Source organism: Odocoileus virginianus, unplaced genomic scaffold (genome assembly GCF_023699985.2).
Source record: "Odocoileus virginianus isolate 20LAN1187 ecotype Illinois unplaced genomic scaffold, Ovbor_1.2 Unplaced_Contig_16, whole genome shotgun sequence".
Classification (NCBI taxonomy): domain Eukaryota; kingdom Metazoa; phylum Chordata; class Mammalia; order Artiodactyla; family Cervidae; genus Odocoileus; species Odocoileus virginianus.
In genome coordinates this window covers 926,858-949,724 of record NW_027224333.1, presented here as the reverse complement: position 1 = coordinate 949,724, position 22,867 = coordinate 926,858, and the positions used below count along the sequence as shown (strand labels likewise).

At 42.3% G+C, this 22,867-nt stretch overlaps 1 protein-coding gene and 1 non-coding gene across 2 annotated transcripts in view; both read right to left on the bottom strand.

The window, feature by feature from the left end:
• The window catches only part of MID1 (midline 1), a 395,950-nt gene that overhangs the window by 310,116 nt on the left and 62,967 nt on the right, over positions 1-22,867 (bottom strand). The window lies entirely within an intron of this gene.
• TRNAC-ACA (transfer RNA cysteine (anticodon ACA)) lies at positions 20,648-20,719 on the bottom strand. The gene has a single exon. It is a non-coding gene; the product is annotated as a tRNA-Cys (tRNA).

Sequence of the window (22,867 nt, the reverse complement as noted above, 5' to 3'; positions counted from 1 at the left end):
GAGGGGTCAAGATAAATGAGGACAGGTGAGCCGCAAAGAAGGAATGCTGTTAGCTCTTCCTTAGGTGAGCTTGTGCCTGCATATGGTCCATGCTCTTACGGCCCACAGTAGCATAGAGCAGAGGATTCAGTTATTATCATTGCATTCTGCCCTTTTTAAAAATATAGAATCTAAACATTAGTAGAACCATGATAGAGCAGTTGCTGTAATATCTTAGGATGTTGCTCTATTTGGAGCCTTTGAAAACAATCTAACTTACTTTTGAAAATTGTGATTGTCCTATGTATATTCTGGAAATTTTCTTATGAATGGGGAAAGCAGGGAAGCAACAATGTATATTACCCATGAAGAAGAAATTTCTAATAATGTATAGGCAGTAAAAGGCAAAGGTCTTCAGTGCACAGTTCAGGGAGTTTTTACAGAGGAATACATCCATGTATTCCTTCCCAGGTGGTGAAGTGGTAAAGAACCCGCCTGCCAATGCAGGAGATGCAAGAGACATGTGAATCAGACTTTACACAGGACATGGGGCCCTCCCTACTTTGTGATGAGGGAGAAATTATTCATGGAATTTTCAAGATAAGGGAAAGGTAATTCAGGAAGTAATGGCCCAGCCAGGGACCAATAGCAGGGCTTTTAATGTTCAAGTTCCATGCTCTTCTCACCAAACCAAAGGTGCCTTTCACAATGCCACATGGCTGATATGAAGCAAATTGACCTTTATGGTCTTTATTTATACTCAGGCAACTTACAGAGGTTAATGAAACGAGAAAGAAGGGTAGCACAGGGACTTCCCTGGTGGCCCGGTGGCTAAGACTCTGTGCTCCCAATGCAGGGGGCCTGGGTTCGATCCCTGGATCGAAATTCAATCTCACATGCCGCAACTAAGAGTACACATGATGCAAGTAAAGATCTTGTATGCCACAACAAAGTCCCAGCACAGACAGATCAATAAGGTGAGTAAGTATGAGAAGAACTATAGTGCAGTGATTCATTCCCAAGTCCTGGCATCAAATCCCTGTTCCATCATTACTGGCTGTATGTCCAAGACCAAGTTTCTTTCCTCTCCCAGCCTTAGTTTCTCTAATGGCAGAATAGGTTTAAAAATAATCTTTTCACTGAGCTGTTGTGAGGATTAAATAAATTCATGTATGTAAAGCCTTAGTGTAGAAAACTTCTCCACCTGTACTTATGATTTTTAGTATTATTATTATCTCAAGAAGTGGATTACACTCTTTCCTTCAATGTGGACTTGCCCATCAATCTAGGATGCTGCTTGTGGGCTTGCCCTGAGAGCACTAGGCATTTTGAAAGAAGGGATTAAAAGCTTCGCCAAGAAGTAACTCATCTTAAAGTTCAGTCAAAGCAATCCATAGAGATGCTTTCTAATCATTGGTGAGAAATGTGCACAATGATCAGAAATCAAATGCGAGATGTGGAACAAACCAAGCCTATTAGCAACTGAAGCTTGACTTAGAGGAAATGTGCAAAAAAAAAAAAAAGCAGAAAACAGTTCATTGTGTTCCTGCCAAGGGTATCTATGTCTTGTCAACATCATTTTTGCTTAAATGCCTCCAAATTTCTGAAGCCCGGAAGATAACCTTGGACTTTTACAGCTAGGAGTTTGCTGATAGGGTATTAGAAGATGAAGAATTGCATGACACTGCAATTTAATTTGGAGAGAAAAGATAAACTTAGGAAATAAATGAAGACTACCGATTTCAACACTAAGAGGCTTAAAATATGGAGTTATTCTGGAAATGTTTTGAGATGGCCAGAGACCTACAGTCTAGGAATCTGTGTGCAGACAGAATATGCAGATCAAGACAGTAGCTTTGGGCTCTCAGCTGCGCCCTGAATCAATGTAAGTGATTAACAAGGTAGGAAAGACAAAGACAGGCTTTGTTTTCTCTTCTTACTTCTTTCCAATACTCTGTTTTCATCTACTTGTTGCTTAGTCTCTCAGTCATGTCCAACTCTTTGCAACCCTGAGGACTACAGCCCACCAGGCTCCTCTGTCCATGGGATTTTCCAGGCAAGAATACTAGAGTGAGTTGACATTTCCTTCTCCAGGGGATCTTCCCTCCTCAGGGGTTGAACTCAGGTCTCCTGCATTGCAGGCAGATTACCACTGAGCCACCAGGGAAGACTTTTTGTCTTAGTTTATTAAAAAAAAAGATTTCAGTCTTTGAAAATAATTTTTGTTCTTTTTACAGCTGTTAAAAATCTAGAGAAAGGTAGTCCCAAGCCTGTCCATGGGGGAAGGAGACAATTGTTAATCTGCTGAGCTTGCAGTAGGAACACCACAGAATAAAGCCAAATGGAAGATTGATTCCTCTGTTGGGGGCAGGGAGACATTCTACTAAATGAGCAACTTGTGAAATGAATTTTGTAAAATGAAGTTTCAAGAAGAAAGTGGATTTAAAAAGAAAAATAGTGACTAACATTTAATTTAGATGCTTTGTCTTTCTAGGGAAATTAGTTTATGAATAAATGATACTCGAGGTTATAATTGAGTAGAATGTCTGAAGGAAGAAGTGGCTAAAACTAGCTATATTCAAGGTAAAGAAAGAAGTGTGTTACAAGTCTATAAAACTCTTGGTTAAAAAAAAAAAAAAACAGGAGGAATAAGCAAACCTAGGCAACATTTTAAAATAAGATGAATTTGATATTGACACCTCAGTCTTACAACTTAGTTCCCTTTTCCCCTTTCTGGTTCTTGTTGCTCCTAAGAGACCTCATCCCTACCTCTCTCTGTGGCCCAGTGCCTTTGTCTCTCCACACCTCCAGTATTTGTCACCAATTACTGATCTCAGATAAGAGTCTTAAACTCTGGCATTAAACGTTATAAAAACTGATATAAGCTGACCATATTTTACCTCCCCTTTTCCAGAAATGCATTTTAATAGGGATCAGAGATTAATGCCAAAGTAATGATTTTATGTATCACTCAAGGCTGCAGCCAGAAAGTGGGAAGAGGGAATAAGGAGGAAGGAAACAAAAGGACCAACAGAAAGGTCTTCGTGAAAGCACACTACGTTAAAAATAAGAACCCCTTCTACACATGTGGAGCACAGACCTGCCAAAGGCACTATGGGCTTACTGCGGAAGGGCAAATTTAGCCCTTCCACCAACCAACCAAACTAAATCTACTTTTCTCAAAAAGCAAAGAAAGGGAATGTTCTACAATACCTTATTATGACTTTTCTTTGGAAGTACCTTAAAAACACATTCAATGGTAAAGACAAATTGCTTGTGGTTTAAACATCCAGAGGGCAAGATACTTTATCCCTGACTTCTTGATTTCTTCAAATAATTACAAATTATTCTCAGTAGAAAAATTAGACTCATTTTCTTCACAAGTCTATGAGAGTTTCAAGTCCCCATCCTAACATAAGTGGCCCTGTGGCATTGCAAATCTCCAGTCAGTGGAACAATTGGTTGACTTTGGCAGTCTCTATGACTAATGCGCTAACTCCAGCCGATCGAATGAACCAAAACTGAGCCTGTTTGAATATTTGGTCTACAGATAAGCCTACTGGGGGCATTCAAACAAATGAGGTGAACTTGACTTTTCTGGTCCTTTCAAGATTATGTTCAGAGGAAAGGTTACCCAACAATTCAGCAGAGCCAAGCCAAAAACATCCACTCCCAAAGCCTTCCTTTCAACAACAAACTGTCTTTGCATTTTGCTAAAATTTTGTTACTTGGAATTAAAAGCTTATTAGGAGCAAGTCTCCCCTGCAAGCTGACATATTCAATTACAGTCATCTGTTCTAGAGAACAGACTGTGTCTAGACAAAAGAATACCACTGTGGCTTAGAAGGAACACGATGCATTTCAGAGGCTGATTTGAGGGCTGGGTGACCGTTTTTACGATCTGTGCTGGGAACACCGTCTGATAAACTGTTTTGCAGTTTCCCAAATGCACGTAGGGACAAAATGACCTGAATGACTATAGCTGAGAACAAAAAAACGAGAGTAAAGAATGGAAGAAGAAGGCATAAGCCAAAGAGAAATAGGAACCAGAGCATTAAAAGTGCAAAATAAAGGCAAGCAAACAAAACCAGATTAATAGAAATTAAAGCCAAGATTCAAGCTTTGTGAGAGAAAAAATTCTAGTCTTTGTTGCATGTTCCAGGATCTTTGCAACAGTATTTAGGGCCAGGGTGGTGGTGGTGGTGGGGGCAGGGGTAAGTTATTTATTCCCACGATTGTGGAATAAGAACAAGCAGTTGGCTGGCTATAAGAAATTAAGGATCTGTCCTGGGAACTTCCTCCCCAAACAGAACCATATTGAGAGCACACCACAGGAAAGGGAATAGGCTAGGCGAACTGGCTGGTCCTGATAGAAACTTGTAAGAAAGCAGTCTTCACGGTTTGAAACATTTAGGCTTAAATGCATGTCTAGCACTTTAGCGACTAACAACGCAGTAGACGTGTTCGATCTTGGGAAGAATCTCAGTTTAAATCAATTTTCCTAAGACGAGTTTACATGTGCTATAAATCACGTGGGATCTGCGAGGCCATTGCCAATATGGAAGAATAGGACTCTGCTCCCCCATGTATCCCCACCTCCCTCACATCCCCATGTCCCCCGCCCGGCCCAGGAAATTGGTCATCATTCTGAGAGACTGAAAATGCAATCATTGTCAATTTTCTGGTTTCCATGGCTTAGAAATCTGAGAAGGCAGGGGTTCATTTCTTACTACATTTGCCCCCTAGGTTGGAGAAGGAAGACGCAAATAAAAGGAAGGACATGATGTTGGGCGGTTGCTAAGAAACATGCAACTGAACACAGATGGCCACTTAATAATGGCCAGAGGGGGTATGCGCTGTGATAACATCAGCCATGATAGCGCTGCTTGTCAGCCCAGCAGGGGCCAGTGCGGTGGGGAAAATGAAAAGGAAGGCAGTCTTGTTAGGGAAAATGTAAGAAGATCTGGAAAGGGAAATGAAAGCCTGAGGCTACTCTCCTACTGAGATGGTGCCTTGTGGGAAAAGGTAAGCTTTGTGCTATTTTCTACTAGTAATGCGGGTGGGTGAGACTGCTTTCCACTCTGCCACTTGCTCACCTGGTAGCCCAGAGGTCTTTGAAAGAACTAGGCCCCCTGAGTTCATTGCTCAGGACTCCAGGAGCCAACCCATGTGCCTGACTTGACCAGCCTCATCAAGAGGAAAAAGGAGGCTTCCCTGATGGCTCAGTGGTAAAGAATCCACCTGCCAATGCAGGAGACACGGGTTCGATCCCTGGTCCGGGAAGATCCCACATGCCACAGAGCAACTAAGCCCATGCGCCACAACTACTAAGCCCACAGGCCGCAATGACTGAAGCCCGCATGCCCCAGAGCCTGTTCTCTGCAGCAAGAGAAGCCACCACAATAAGAAGCCCACACACTGCAACTAGAGAGTAGCCCTTGCTTGCTGCAGCAAACACTCAGCACAGCCAAATATAAATGATAAAATAAACACATTTTAAAAAATTGAAAAAGGAAAAAGGGACTTTAGCCCTGAGCTAACTAGTCAACTAGCTCCAAAGAGTCTTAAAATGGATATTCTGTATCATGCAACTGCTGTGATCAGCCCAGCCCAGTGGTCCAGAGTATAGCCTCTGGGGTCTGGCTAACCTGGGTTCAGATTCTGATCCTTCTACCCAACGACCTGGGGCAAGTAACACAAACTTGTCAAGTCTCTGAGTCCTCACTGTGTTTGTGGTGGTGGTATTTTAGTTGCTAAGTTGTGTTCGACTCTTTCGACCCCATGGACTGTAGCCCACCAGGCTCCTCTGTCCATGGGGATTCACCAGGCAAGAATGCTGGAGTGGGTTGCCATTTCCTTCCCCAGCACTGTGTTTAAAGGGGCATAACAATATACCCTCTGTACAAGCCCTTTTTCAGTCTAGCACCATGTGCCCCTTTTCTTCCAGTAACAGTCCTCCCTGCTCTTATTTCAGAGAAATCCCCAGCCAGTGTAGGCTCTAGTGGGGGGTTACAAGTAGAATACCAACACCTCTCGAACTCACCTCTACCTCAGTGGCAGTCACTGGTCCAAGGATTTGGGCAATGACTCAACCCGGTTGACCAGAATCCTGCCATTGGGATTGGAACTAGATTGGGGGACAGGGTCCACATATGTCCAGGGGAAGACCCTTTCTTACCAGTGGTGAAGCTGGCAGGGCTACTGGCAACCACTATTCCCATCACATGGATAAAGTTGGTCTATGGAGGAAGAACATGACACTAACAAGCAAAGACACAGATGGGAGAAAGAAGTTCCTCAGATCATGCAAATACCTGGCTCTAGTTCCTGAGTTCCCTGAGACCACCTTGGTTCTCACCTTTCATGAGCTACGTGACAGTTAGATGAGAAAATGCCTGTCAAACCTTCAGCACAGTGCCTGACATGGAGTATTTCATAAATGTTTAGATCAATACTCTCTCCCACTCCAGTGAAGAAATCCATTGGAGTGGTTGCTTCTCACCCCATTTATTAACTGAGTCCTATGGAAAGTGGCCAGTCCAGGATGGAGGAAAGAGGACATGGTGGGGTGACAGAGATCACCCCAACTGTACCACCTGACTCACTGTGACTGCCCAGATGTCCCAGCCTCCAGATGGACTTAATCCTAGTGGCCAAGAGTTCCTGGTTTTCACTAAGTTAAATCCAAACAGCTCAATGAAAAGGGCTGGACAAAACCATGACAGAGACTAGATCGTGGCCCTGATTCTACCACAGGTAAGGTTAAGACTAAGTATTGCTTTGGCAAGTGGTAGAAACTGAGTTTGCCCTTTGTGTTTACAGCACTATCAAGAAGTTTCCATTCTTGCCAAGTACAGACTCTAGAGAGTTTGAGAATGTGTGGAAGAGTTATTAATATTCTCCTAGAGGTGAAAGGAGGGCTTCCCTGGTGGCTCAGTGGTAAAGAATCCACCTGCCATGCAGGAGATGCAGGAGATGTGGGTTCAATCCCTGGGTTGGGAAGATCCCCTGGAGAAAGAAATGGCAACTCACTCCAGTATTCTTGCCTGGAGAATTCCATGGACAGAGGAGCCTGGTGAGCTACAGCCTGGGGCTGCAAAGAGTCTAAATAACAAAAGGGCAAGAGAACTGGTATTGTGACCAAGCCATTTCTACACAGGCAGAAAAGAGAGAGAAGCAGCAGAGATTCAGATCGTCAGTTAATGTACAGAGCGTCTTCTACATGTCTGCATTGAGCTTAGGGAAGGGAAGTGAAGTGAAGTCGTTCAGTCATGTTTGACTCTTTGCGACCCTGTGGACTGTAGCCTACCAGGCTCCTCTGTCCATGGGATTCTCCAGACAAGAATAAGAATACTGGAGTGGGTTGCCATTTCCTTCTCCAGGGGATCTTCCCAACCCAGGGATCGAACCCGGGTCTCCTGCATTGCAGGCAGACGCTTTACCCTCTGAACTACCAGGGAAATTAACCACAATTGCTACTCTTACGGTGTTTGCAGTCCATCCACTGAAACAGACCCAGAGACAACGACTAAGAGAGCAGTCAATTCCCAGAGGAAGACATGATGATTTACATCTGGGAGGAGGCCAGGGAAGGAGACACAACGAGATAATGTTTGATCTGAGCTTTGACTTTCAGCAGGCAGAGAAGAGCTGGGAGGGCTTCCTGAGCAACATACTCATGGAGTCAGGTGGCTCGACAGTGCACAAAGCATGTTTGGGAAGAGCCAGAGAGGCAACAAGGACTGTAGCTAGAACATGAGATACACTGGGCTCGACATCCAGCTATGCAGACAAGGGAGCCGTTGAAGATGTTGGGGCTTGGTGGTGAGGGGCTTAATCTGTTAGTGGGCACAGCAAGGAATGGAGAAGGCTGGAAGGGAGAGGGGAGACCAGAGGAAACAAGAACCATCATTATCTTTGAGGACAGAGCTGACGAGGACTACCATGATCATGAGAGTTAATGCAGTGGCAGCTGGGAGATGATGGTTTGTTTTTCTGTTTTGATTTTAGCAATCTGAGTCAGAGGATTCCAAAACATTCACAGTCCATTTTAAAACCCAAATATTTGTGAATTTCAAGTGAAAGCAGCTTTTCAAAAATTGCTACTTCAGGACTTCATAGACCTGCTATATGTTCATGTTCTTAGACGAGTCCGACTCTTTGTGACCCCCTGGACTGTAACCTGCCAGGTTTCTCTGTCCACCAGGTTTTCCAGGCAAGAATACTGGAGTGGGTTGCCATTCCCTTCTCCAGAGGATCTTCCCAAACCCAGGGATCGAACCCACATCTCTTGTGTCTCCTGCATTGGCAGGCAGATTCTTTACCACTACTGCCACCTGGGGAAGCCTGACCTGTTATACAAATTTTCCTAATAAGGCAAGGGCTATGCATGATAAGACAATAAAGAGATCATTTGTGTGTGTGTGTATTAAAAAATTTCTCTAGGCTTTCAACTCATTTCTTCATGGAAGACTTCCTCATATTCCCTTCCTTCTTGTTTGCACTTCAAAGCAATCCATTATGTAGTCTCTCTTTTGAGCCCCAAATTTGTGAGACTTCTTTTATGAGGAGACATGTTTATGCATGTAAGATCTGCACACATCTTTGGAAAAAAATCCGCCCATCATACCTTTGAAAACCCAAAGCTTCAGACATTAGGCCTGAATTTTCAGGAAAAAAAGAGGAAATATATTTTTTTTAGGTATATCAGTTCTTCAAGCTTTTGGGATCCATTTAATGAGCTGGAGACGACAGTGTTCATGAGATGTTAGTGGCCCAAATCATGAGGAACTTCCAGTCTTGCTGCCCCCAGGAATCATATATTTCTGTTGACAAATGGCTCCAGCTTTTCCCACTGGGCAGGCCTCTCCCCTACATGCTGTCCACAAGGCCCTCCTTCAAGCAGTCACATTGTTCTTCAGCCCCCACCCATCGAGTCAGCTGTCATGATGCTAAGACACAGAGCCAGCAAAGGCAGAGCTGCATGGTCCCAGGCCCAGGTTCAATTTATAGCCCTCTCTCATGGGACAGAAAACAACTAAATGTGAAAACACACCTTTGATTTATGCAGTGCACTCTGTGAAGTCTAAAATTAAACAACAAGCAAGTTGAGATCATGCTGGTCGATGTGGCTAGTCTCAAAGATTTATACACTAGCCTGAACAACTCAGAAGGAGAGCTGAGTTATAGACGAGTGCAAATTTATAGGTTATTGATGCCTTTACAGTAAGACAACTCTTTATTTATATGAAGTGACTCTAATGGTGGTTTGTTCTCACTTGAGTCATTTATTGTTATGAATTAATCCATCCTCCAAAGCTAGTGAAAACTTATCATCACTATAATGAAATCAATGAACGGAAAACAAAGCCGGGTTTAGGGAGATGCAAAGCCAATTTCAAGGTTATCAATACACACCATGGTGGTCGCGTTGCACATATGCGATGTTGCTTTATCCACAGTGTGCAGTAGATGGTGGGTTATTGGACAAACAGGGGTATGACCACTGGTACATTCACCTTCATTAATTAAATGTGCCAGAGAAACCTGTGATAGGACATGTGGGTCCCATGGAGGGCGGGAGGAACACTCTGGTACTGTCATAAGGGCCGGAGGGTGTTTGCTGCCACGAATACAGGTGTCCCTTCTTTCTACTGCTCCTCTGCAGTCATCTCTGGGCTCATGTATATTTTTCATTTCTGCAGAGCAGACTACTTCTGGAAGGTTCTGACTCTATCCTCATGCACAATCACACTATGGGATGGGGAATGTTTCATATATCTTCACTGCCAGAAAGGCCTCTACTAAGAGTTCACTATTTCCCCATCCTCTTTTTCAACTTTGTCTGAAATTCCCATCAGAGGGGATCTTCCTCAATGTTTGATTAGACCTGGAAGAGCCCTGTCTCCACAGGACACTGGTAAATTGCAGACAGTCTGTGGAGAGGAAGGCCTAAAGCATCTGAGCAGATATCATCATTAGAAAAGGTTAAGTGTGGTCCCTGGACCCACAGCGCTAGCACCTCCTGGGAACTTGGTAGAAATAGGGAATCATGGGCCTCACCTCAGACCCACTGAGTCAGAGCCTACACTTGGACCAGAGGATCTGAGGGAACGTGGATCTGAAGTCACTTTACACTGACCTTGAAGAAAGAAGAGCAGTGCTGTTTGGAACAAGGATGCTCAAACCAAGATGACTGAAGAGATGGTTGGAAATAAACTGGCTATTGTGTCAAGGACTCTTCTAGAAAAATATTCTACCCCTTGGTTCCCAAAGCAGGTTGAGTATCTGACTATTCACAAGTACATATTTCCAGATCACATATCAGAGATTCAGGTTCTACTGATCTGAGGAGGTGCCTAGGAATTTCCATTTTTAGCAAGCATCTTTGTGATTCTCCTGGTTGTTGTTCTTTTTAGTCATTCAGTTGTGTCCAACTCTTTGTGACACCATGGACTGTAGCCCGCTGGGCTCCTCTGTCCATGGGATTTCCCAGGCAAGAATACTGGAGTGGGTTTCCAGGGGATCTTCCCCACCCAGGGATCAAATCTGCATCTCTTGCGTCTCCTGCACTGGCAGGCAGGTTCTTTACCACTGAGCCACCAGGGAAGCCCAGATACTACCAACCACTGCTTCTAAGCCACCATCCTAACTTCATGGCCATCAGCGTCAGATCTGGTTGCTGGGTAACCCAGGACCATTCTCAAATCCATGGCCATCTTCAGATTTACTGCCCATGAACACTTGAAATTACGGACCTGCATTTGCTGTTGGCTTGACTAGAGTTATGCAAGATAGCTGATGAAGTGGGAGTTTGTATTTAGAAGCCCACTTGTGAGTACACATGTGTTGAGGGGAAATGCCAGTGATTCCAAATGGGCAGTGGGCACAGGGTTATGTCACTAATGTAACAGTGACGTCTGCTGGTGATGCTGTTGCTTCAGCTGAAAGAGATCCAATGCAGGATCTCGCTCAGAAAACTTTCTCATTTCAAACAAGGGTCTTTACTGCCTGAAATAAGAGAATTTCAGGTCTGACGTTGACTGACAATTGGCCTTTGTCCTCTCTCTCCTGTCTCCAGGCTTTGGAAGAAACACCCAGCTTTCCACACGGGGGCTTCTCTCACAAAGGATTTTGCCTCATAGAGCAGTGGTTTGGAAAGAGTCTTCCCTAAAAATGCCAAAGTAAGGAGTACTTTCCTGGTAGCTTCCCTGGTGGCTCAGTGGTAAAGAATCCGTCTACCAATGCAGGAGACGTGGGTTTGATCCCTGGGTCAGGAAGATCCCCTGGGGAAGGAAATGGCAACCCACTCCAGTATTCTTGCCTGGAGAATCCTGATGGACAGAGAAGCCTGCTGAGCTATAGTTCATGGGGCTGGAAACAGTCAGACACAACTGAAGCGACTTAGCATGCATGCACGTGTCACAGAGCCACCGAGAGGATTAAATGGTAAAATACAAGGCGATGTATCTAGTAGAAAGCATTGTCAGTCTGCTCCCCAAACAGTCCCTCCACCCAGAAACTTGCAAGAGCAGATGGAGGCCAACTGCCTAGACCTCTTCTTCTACAGCCTCTTGCATATTCAGATTTCACTATCCCCTTCAGCAAAACTGGCATCCAAGTGGGGACACTGTTTTGTTGAGGACCTGTTTTTTTCTGCCTTTCTCTTGCTTGCCTCACCTCTCAGAGTCTAGAGTCTATTACCGAGTTCTTCATTTTGTTTTCTTCAAAAGGAAGTTCTGCAAGGACTTCACTATAACCTGCCCAATCAAAACTCATCTGAGGGCTTCCCTGGTGGCTCAGTGGCAAAGAATCTGCCTGCCAATGCAGGAGACACGGGTTCAATCCCTGGTCCAGGAAGATCCCACATGCCATGGAGTGACTAAGCCCGTGTGCCACAACTACTGAGCCTGTGCTCTAGAGCCTGGGAACCGCAACTACTGAAGCCCGTGGGCCCTAGAGCCTGTGCTCTGTAACAAGAGAAGCCACTGCAGCGAGAAGCCTGTGCACTACAATGAAGAGCAGTCGCTTGCCGCAACTAGAGAAAGCCCACGTGTAGCATCGAAGACCCACTACAACCAAAAATAAATAAAGAAATACATAAAAAAAATACATACTTTAAAAAATGCATGCATTTTAACTTCCAAAGGCCAGGCTCCTGTCTGCCCAGCAAGGGCCCTTTCATCTGGCAGTTTCTAATCTAGAAACAGTTAGAATGGCCCCTTTGCCTCTCTAAGTCCTGCCCTTTTTTGCAGATGCCTGTTGAATCTGGCCCATGTTGCCTCTGTTTGCTCCAACGGCTTTTGTGGTATGAACGGGAAATGGGAATAGGATCTGTGGTGGGAAGGGGCGGGTGGAAACAGAAATCTTAAAGACAGAACAAATGAGCGCTGAGCCCCCAGCTTCCTTGTGTAACATCAGTGGGAGTCACAAGGTTGCAGAACGGTGGCAGTCATCTGCTAACTAGGAGGGTGAACGGTATGCTCTGTGTTCACTTGGCTGAAAAGGCTCTCTTCCCTAGTAAGCAAATTATTGATTATAAACTGTTATGATTCAATCGGAGCCACTGTGGCCAACTGTATTATTCCATCTGCCTTAAATGTCTGCTGTGTTCCCATGCCAAAACCCTTATGAAATTTCCACTGGAAAAAAAATGAGTAGCAAATTTGGGTCTCAGTGCTCATATATAATTTCAGATTTCATTAATGGTTATTAAATATATGCCCTGAGGAAGGATAAAGTTCCTCATATGAATGGAAAGAGAATTGAATTTATAAATAAGGTGACTCTGTTTTCAAGGACTATTCATTAGACATATCCAGGACATACTTAAATAAAAAAAAAAACCTTCAAATGAAAGGCATTTAAAATCTCACAGGATAAAGTGTTGGGAAAATATAGTCTTGTTTGAAAAATTCCAAAAAAAATCCCATGTCTGAAACATATTTCTCTGCTTGGAATTTGGAAATGAATTTGGGGGAAATTTTTTTTAAAGTTGTAAAATATTTTTATATTGTAACCAAAAGATATGCATATTTAGGAAATATGGGTATATCTACTGGTAGGTAGAAACCTGGATGCTAAAAAGAATGTTGTAATTTTTAAGACATCTCCTTTTAAGAACCACAGTTTTAAGGAGATGAACAGAGGCTATTTATGTAATTTTGCCTAAGTGAAGCCCTTTGAAGCTTTAGGCTACTGAAGCCCCATAACCTGGACAATATATTCTTAGGAGCTGTCAAACATCCAAGTAAGAAATTCAAATCTTTTTCAGAACTGTTGCAAATCTCAAATCTGTGAAAAATCTTAGCTTACAGTGAGTAAGTAGATGGCGGATGTTTGAAAGAGACAGTGAAGCTGTCAAAAGTTTGGAAGAACGAAGCAGAGCAGTTTGGTATTTTTGTTTTATTATCTTAAGAGGGCAAGTGAAGTATTTGCCTGAGTGCTAAATTCCTAAGGGGAGATATTATTAAACTCAAGACGTTTTTTCTGGGTCACGTGACTTTTCTGACATCTATTTACACTGAATCGTCTGATTAGCACAGAAGAGACAAGATCATTTTGTTGTCGTTGCTAGCCTGAGGCTGCTACACAAGGTATCACGCGAGATATGATATACAGAAGGTCTTCCAGAGTAGTGAGTTCAAATTTCAGCTTTTCTCAGTGAGAAACAAAGGTGGGGATATTTTTTAGACACCCCCCCAAAAAATGACAGCTTTTGTAAATTACCTTAATGCAAATAAACTGTTGACGCAATGAGGACAATTTTTCTATTTGAATTTTATCTTATAAGATTCCCTGAAGTGGAATTTTATCTTTGAAAACAAATAACTTCAGAGAGCAGCTGAGAAGAATAAAACCTCCTTTCCTGTGCTATTTTGTACTGATTTCTCACGTGAGATGCACTCTGTGAAGGAGCAGATGAGATTAGCCTGACCTGTGGGACCAAAAGGCCATTTTTGGGTGACCCTGTAATCTCCACAGTGAGTCTCAGATCTAGGGAACATTTCCCTTGGAAAGTTCACATCATCGCAAATGAAAAGTCTCATTATTCAAAAACCGGAATTATTCAGTTGTAGAATACATCAAACATAATCCTTATTTTGACGGTATTCCATGTATCCAGATTCAACAAGTTAGCCCCAAACATATGAAAATGTTGAGCTTTACATTATCCTAATTTTTTTTCTTTTAAGTCTGAATCTAAGATGAATGATTTATTTTTAACCAGGCTGCTTCTCATACCCAAAATGCAATGCCAGAGAACTTGTAGGAAAAGTTTGAAAAAACCATACTAAAGTGACATTTACATAAGGGGATAAGCCTGAAAATGCTCGTGTAAATCCTATCCATCTGGTTAGAAGGTGGACTGTGGTTGACGTTTGTTTGTAGACTAAAGATTTACACAGAAATGCTTTGGAAAAATAAGCAAAAAGCAACATGAATCCAAATATGTCTGATATTAGGCTACAGAGACGTATAAGGGATTCCTAGAGAATATTGGACAGGGAGGCCTGGTGTGCTGCCGTTCATGGTGTCACAGAGTCAGACATGACTGAGCGACTGAACTGAACTGAGAGAATATTGCAGAAAACAAAAATCTCCTTCCTTCCCTGAAATAGTAACGGAAAGTAGAAAAAAATAAAGAATATGGAATCATTTCCATTGTCCAGTATACAGATTTCCCCCCCCCGGAGTTGCTGATAGGAGATAGTATCTAATCTGGCAACAAGCATGGAAAAAAAAAAAAAACTTTTAAAATCAACAAACTAAATGTCAAATGATGCTTTCATGGAGCAAGGGGAATTACTTGTCATTTCATAGGGAGCAGGAGAAAAAGAACAGATTTATCTGTTTCTTAGCAAAGACATTTGGTACAAGGCAGACTAGAGAGACCCTGGCTAAATCAGAATCTCACCAACCCCCAAGCCAGGGGTCCTTATTGCCTGTATAAAAGCTCAGGTGGCAGTTGTGGAATCTCAGATGAACTAATAAATATGGAGTGAGCAAGCGTTCAGCGAGAAAGAATGTCAGCAATTTACCAGTGGATGCCTCAGAGCATGTTTTGAGTACATCTCGTCACGGTTTTCAGAGAAACCAAGTTCCAGAAACTTCAGAATGGCAGAGATAACCCAGTGAAGTCGAGAAATTCAAGGACAAAAATCAGGCTGGGACAGATGGTGAAAAGGGGACATGGCTTATTTTTATTCTGTTGCTAAATTCTTTCCCATGCCAGCACACCCAAACTTACTATGAAGAAGCAGACAAAGAAGGTGTATTTTGTCCAAAGTTTGTAATAAGTCGAATTCCACTCTATGATGTGAATCTGTCACTAATTTTCTTGGTGACCTGACACCACCTTAAGAAATGAGTAAGATACCCAGGAGATAATCCTCTTTCGATATTTATGCACACATGGACACATACGGTCTCATATGGAGAAGCAAAATTAAAAACATACAGCAAATAGCCATTTACAACACAGAAGGTTTCTGTAGTCTGTATAAATTAATCTCCTTTGGAAGGAAAAAAATCCATGCTATTTATTTATGCAGGTGTTTTCAAACAAGTTTCTCAGATTATCTGATGATAAGTATAATGTTATCATCTACGGACGAGTAGTGAAATTTAAAATCAAGACGTGGCATGTGTGAAGCAAAGCGGAGAAATTTCATGAGGAGCTTTTAGTTTTGGGAGAAACACTGTGAACAGAGTATTAAGATTGACTGTCCCTAATTACAATGCTAAATCATATAGCGAACAAAGACAGACATAGGGAAATACCGGGGTCTGCGGCCTTGCAGTGAAGGCCTTTGGGAGCCCCCAACTCCCTCCCTTCACAGACGAGGAGCCTGAGATCCCGGACATTCCTACCATGTGAAATCACACACACAAGCTCAGGTCAAGGCTACGTGTCCAGTCGTTTACGCATGGATCAGAAGGGGGAGATGTACACACACTCAAATGCATAGAGCAAGAAAGGATGCAAACACAAGGCCACATGCAGGGGTGGGAATGGAGCATCCCCCAGGGAGAAAAGACAAGCACTACAGAGAAAAAGAAGTCGTCAAACCATTTTGAGCCTTCCTGTCATGCACTGAAAGGCTGGATGGCAGAGTGGGACTCTCAGATGAAGTGAAAATGACAAGAGTCCCAGTCACTTGTAAAGGATGCCTGCAACTTCCCAGGGGACCCCCATGGCATGGTCAGCCTACCTCTGTGTTGTCCTATGAAACCGGAAGCCTCTCACCTCATTAAAAAACCACTTCCTCTCTGAAGCTCTCTGGCTGAAAAATCTCCTCTTTGCCTGGAGTGCCTGGACTTTTCAGTCTCCTTTACAACATTTTGACTGCCTCTGGTGTGCACCCAGACACCTTGGCATGGTGGGCTTGTCAAAGCAGTTTCTGGGGTTCCACCTCCCGCATTTCTGACTCAGTTATTTGGGGCGGGGGTCCTGAGAACCTGTATGTCTAACAAGTGTCGCAGTGTGCTGAAACTGGTGATGCACAGGTCACAGTTGGATTCATGACCCTCACTACCGCAGTTGAGGTTGGTTGGAACTGGATTACTGACTTGATGGATGAAAATGATGTCCTTTTATGGGACCACATAAAATATGGTATGTGCCTCTGGCACTAGCAGTGCCATCAGGAAAATGTTGACAAGCAACCCTTAAAAAAATTTTCCAAAGATGGGTTTAAATGATCTCCATATGCAATATCGATGGGATGGAACTTAAAAAAAGTTGTCTCCATAATAAAAGTGAAATGAGTAATTACTATGATTGTTGAGGTGGATGCATGCAGTTCCAAGGAGTGTGGGAAATATTTATGTCATTTTGGGGGTAAATTAAGTATTTCTGAAACTATCTCACTAGAAAAGAACTTTTTAATTATTGAAACTTTACATCTGAACTCTTCCTTTTTAAAAATATATCAGAGTTTAAGCTGGACAGGCTTATTATTGGATTTTACTTTTCAGCAGAGAATGGAACTCTATCCAAATAAAGAAATGAATGTTCTGCTCAAGCCTGCTATTTAGAACCATGTAGTTATCTATAAATCAGGTTTTCCATTTTGACTAACTTATTATGTACAAGAAAGAAAAATAATAGTCATTCAAATATAGATTTGGGGACAACTCAAAAATTTATTAATCCTGGTAATGGTGTTAAGCCATATTAATATGCATCAACCGCTCTCACAAGTCACTTTATATTTTGCATTGAAGATCAGTTTATCTATCAAGACAAGATACAAGGCTTCTTTGTTCTAAACTGATTTATTTATTCTCTTGATTAACCCTCATCTGATTCTGCAGGCCACAGACAAGGAGCTTTGTTAGGTCTCCGAATGGCCATATGTCTTCTTGAAAACAATCTTTACTGGTACTTTTTACCATGCCAGACTCCTCCACATGTAATTAAAATAGAGTGAACGTTTTCTCAAGCTTTAAGAAAAGCTGCTAAAATTTAAAGAATGCAAATCACAAATTCTATCTGCATAACAAGCAGATGAAATGAACTATTGAAAATCTGTACACAGTTAATTGATTTTGCACTGGCCAGCAGATGGTTACAGATGTTCCCCACACGTAACCTTTCCAAGTTTGCATCTTTCATCCTGTAAAATGCTTGTTTTATTCGCAGAAGCTCCCAGACAGTAAATACTCTGTTTTCAAGGGATGTGGATAACATATGTGTACATCATTCTAGTTGAATACTGGAGGGAGAGTGAGGTGGTAGGTTCAACTTGCTTGTGCTGCCTTTAGGCTGTGAGGCAACTGGAATTGATGATTTTTTCAGAACTTTCCCCTGCAGTGTGAGGTGACTGGAAACACATCAATATGATTTCCAATGTGATGTGAGGTAAGGAAGGCTTGTGGTGAATGATGCCCATGGGCAAGGTCACCTTAGTCACTTTCTGCCCATCTGTGCAGCCGCCTTACTTTACCTACCACCCTGGGAGCGCACCTGTGTAGTCTCCCTGCTCCAGAGAGCACCTTCACTTCGCCTTCCACTCCCCTCTCCCGCTGCCATCCCCGGTTTCTCCTAGTCACTTCTGTCACTGACATCACTGTGCTGCCTGCTACATACATGATTCTCTGCCCCCATTTCATGTGCACAACTTTGAACTCCTCTCTTCCAGGTCACCTCTGCACTCGGTTCTCTAGCAAAAGAAGTGTCTCTGTGGCTGGTAAAAGTGAAAGTGTTAGCTGCTCAGTCATGTCTGACTCTTTGCAACCCCATGAACTATAGCCCACCAGGCTCCTCTGTCCATGGAATTCTCCACTGGAGTGGGTAAACCATTCCCTTTTCCAGGGTGGCTGGTAAAGCATGACTTAAAAATAGTCATACTAAGTATTCCAGGCAAGTGAATTCACCTGCTATATATATTAGGCAAGAGGCAGCCCAATGGCAATGCTGGTGGGAATGTAAGTTGGTGCAGCCACCATGGAGGAGAGTATAGAGGTTTCTCAAAAAACTAAACTTAGAACTACCATATGATCCAGGAATTCCACTCCTGGGCATACATCTGGAGAAGACAAGAAGTCTAATTTGAAAAGATACACACATCCCCATATTCGTAGCAGCACTATTCACAACAGCCAAGACACGGAAACAACATAAGTGTCCATCAACAGATGAATGGATAAAGAATATGTGGTATGTATATACAATGAAATATTACTCAGCCATTAAAAGGGATGAAACAATGCCATTTAGTAACATGGATGGACCCAGATATTATCGCAGTAAATGAAGTCAGACAAATATCATATGATATTGTTTATATGTGAATCTTAAAAAAATGATACAAATGAACTTATTTTTAAAAGAGACACAGACTCATAGACATAGAAAGCAAACTTATGGTTACTAAAGGGGAAAAGGGGTGGGAAGGAACAAATTAGGACTTTGGGATTAACATTTACATACTGTTATATCTTCAATATTAACAGATAACCAAAAAGGTCATACTTATAGCAAGGGGAACTACTCAATATTTTATAATAACCTATAATGAAAAAGAATATTAAAAAGAATATATGCTTATGTAGAAGTGAATCACTTTGCTGTATATCTGAAATACTGTAAATCAATTATATTTCCATTTGAAAAAAGAGGAGGATTAAGGGAACTCTTGGTTGGACCCTCAGCTGACCCCCGAGGACTCCTGTCCTCTTCAATGTAATCTCACAGCTTCACTGTGCCCACTTAGCACAGGTCTCCCCTTCCAGAATGCCCAGCCTCAAGGGCACAGTCTACATGCCATCCTGGGAAATGCTTTTACAAACCAATCCATTTTTGAGTTGAACACTTTGCATCAAGTCAACCACCAAGCACATTCCTGACAGATGAAGGCTCAGGCATGAATGTGATGTGAGCCCTGGATAGTCAAGGGTAGGTGAAGGGTTCCACTCAGGAGAAATAAAAGTACACATAGTTTCTTTCATTAATCTATGACTGCACCATCTTTATGTAGTCATGGTAAATACTGCCCTCTGCTCTTCTCCTACCTTTAGGGAGAGGAGGACTAGTTAGGTCTTTGTTACCTAGTTAAGATCTCCTCTCCCTAAAGATACAAGAAGAATGTAATATAACCTACATGCATGCTTATTCACTCAGTTGTGTCCAACTCTTAGCAACTCCCTGGACTTTAGCCCACCAGGATCCTCTGTACATGGGATTCTCCAGGCAAGAATACTGGAGCAGGTTGCCATGCCCTCCTCTAGGGGATCTTCCCAACCCAGGGATCAAACTTGAGTCTCCTGTGTCTCCTGCATTGCAGGTGGATTCTTTACCCTCTGAGCCATCAGAGAAGCCGACTATAAACTACATACTTCATTCCAAAACTGTGAAATGACATATTTTCCTGGACACTTATTTTCTTCAGAAAACAAAGAAAATGTTAAAATTTACATTTCCTTTTTATTCTGTACCCGTAAACATCTCATGTGCATTTTTTTTTCCACTAGATTATTTGGGTGTGTGTGTGTTGGGGGAAGAATGTTAATATGAAGTTGTCTTTGTCTTGTCAAAAAATAAAATGAAATAAAAAAGGGAAAGTGCATTCATCTTGAAAAAACCAGGTTGCTCTAAACTTTGGGTAATCATTGGGAAAAGTCCAGAATTGTCTGCTCTTCCGGCAGGAGAAGAATCTATAGAATATTCCCACCAATCAATACTTCCTGCCTGGAAAATTATTTTCTAAGCTTCATGATCAGTTTTATTTTCTATTAGTGACTGCGTAAGTACCTGAGAATGGCAGGAAGTTATCTTATCACAAGGCTGGCATCAAACCATTCTCTATTACTCAGAGCAACTAACAGTAAGGAAGTCATTCCTTTTACCAAAATGCAGCCTAGGACTTTCAAGCAAATTGTTACAACAGTCTAATTATGTGGAAGTTGCATTCCATTCTTTCACTCCCTGCTCCCTTTTTGCCCTCTCATGTGCACATGTACACATCCATAACATGCACACTGCACTTGTAAATCTTCTATAGGTGGAGAATTTGCTACTTTCCTTAACTGGTAAAAGTGAAGTCGTTCAGTCGTGTCTGACTCTTTGTGACCCCATGGACTGTAGCCTACCAGGCTCCTCTGTCCATGGGATTTTCCAGGCAAGAATACTGCAGTGGGTTGCCATTTCCTTCTCCAGGAGATCTTCCCAACCCAGGGATTGAACCTGGGTCTTCCACATTGTAGGCAGACGCTTTACCATCTGAGCCACCAGGGAAGTCCAATGTGCTCCAACAAGCACTGTTGTGTTCTCTGACCAAGTACAATGAAGAGCTGGCTACTCTCAGGGAAGAGTTTAGTATGAAATAGGACTCAGGTGTTTGAAAAGGGTCCAAGGAACTCTGTGAAGCTGTGTTTCCAGAATTCTCCATGTGCACCTCAGATGTTCCTGTCATGAGGTCTTGGTAGAGAACATTACCTCTTTGGTTACAGGGTAATTACAATGGAAAATAAGCATAATTCTGGACCTGGATTTCAGATAATTCAAATGTATAACATTTGGAATAGTCCTTTTAATTTTAATCAATATATGAGTGGAAGATTGGCCCTGATCCTTCATTTTTCCCGCATCCCAGCCCTCTGCCATGGTACACTGGTGGCAGGCTATACTTCTCTGTCTCTTGACCTAGCCATATGATTTGTTTCAGCCTATGGAAGGAGGCAGAAGTGATACAGTGTCAGTCCTAAGCCAAGGACTCAAGAGGCCTTGTGTGTTTCCATCCACTTTCTTGCAACTCTGCCTTTGCCAGGAAAATGAGATGCCTGGGCTTGCCTGCTGGTCCCAAGAGAAGAATGTAGCAGAGTCTTCCCCAAGCCAAGACCAGTAAGCCAAGACTGATCAGCAGACTTGCTGCTGCTGCTGCTGCTAAGTTGCTTCAGTCATGTCCGACTCTGTGCAACCCCATAGATGGCAGCCTACCAGGCTCCTCTGTCCCTGGGATTCTCCAGGCAAGAACACTGGAGTGGACTTGAGAAACATCATAAATCATACCTGTTCTAACGCACTACATGTGGGGATGGTCTGTAATGCGGTATTAACTGACTGATATATCATTAAATCACTATCAGATAGGTTTGGTTTACGGTATTAAGCAGGAGTGGTCTATTAGATTATTTTTAAATGTGATATAACAATACAATGTTACACAACATAATCTTAAGAGAATCCTAATAGAAACAGATTGACTTTTGAGTCAGATGGCTCAATATTTATTCAGGGGGAAAGTTCCCTTGTCTTTCAGAGCTTCACTATGTGCATCTGTAAAGCCAGAATTATCACACTTGGTAAAGAATCCTCCTGTCAATGCAGGAGATGCAAGAGATGCAGGTTCAATAGCTAGGTCAGGAATATTCCATGGAGTAGAGAAATGGCAACCCACTCCAGTATTCTTGCCTGAGAAATCCCATGGGCAGAGAAACCTGGTGGGCACGGAGTCCCATGGCAGTCCACGGGGTCACAAAAAGTTGGACATGACTGAGCAATTGAGCACAGCACACCTTGAAGAGTAGGAGTTAATGGGTAAAGTATGTAATTTACCTATCATATGGTAGAACAATAAATGTTAGCTGTTACTTTTATTCAGTACAATGTTCAAGAAAACATCTATTTATACTTGAGTCATTATTTGTATTCCACGATTTTTTTTCTTTTAATTTTTTGCTCATTTTCTTCTGGTTTCACTTACATAAACTCCTCTCTTTACCTTGCCTTAGGTTTTCTGAAAAATTCAAGTATAGAATCTAACATTCTTTTTGTTCAGAGCCCAAAAATGATGATTTATCAGAAGTTCTAAGTCCCACTGAGCTACTTATATGGCTCTGGACACAAGTTTCATGTTATAGACAAATTTTCAAACATTAAGTTCTTTTGAAAGAAAATCAAATATGGCAGATCATTAAATGTCCTCCTTAAAAAGTGAACATTTTTTCTTTCCCTTCTTTTCCATAAACTCCTTCAAGTAAGTATTGGATATAACTGATATGTTTTCTAACTAAACCCATGACCCACTCTGTGTAAAGCAATGACAACAAGAAAATGCTCTCCTTCCTTTCTGTCGTAGATACAGAAGTTATCTCAGTTTGCAATGGATCATCAAACGATTTGCTGAGGAGCAAGCAACCTTTTTTAGAAAGGGCCAAAGAGTACATATTTTCAGCTTTGTGAGCCATATGGTCTCTGTTGAAACTACTAAACTCTGCCCGTTGTAGCACAAAATCAACCACAGACAATATGTAAAAAAATATGTATGGATGTGTTCTAATAAAACCCTGTATTCAAAGGCACTTGGGCCATAGTTTGCAGACACTTACTATAAACAATAAATTATAAGACAAAAGTCATGCTGATATTAATGCAAAATAAGGC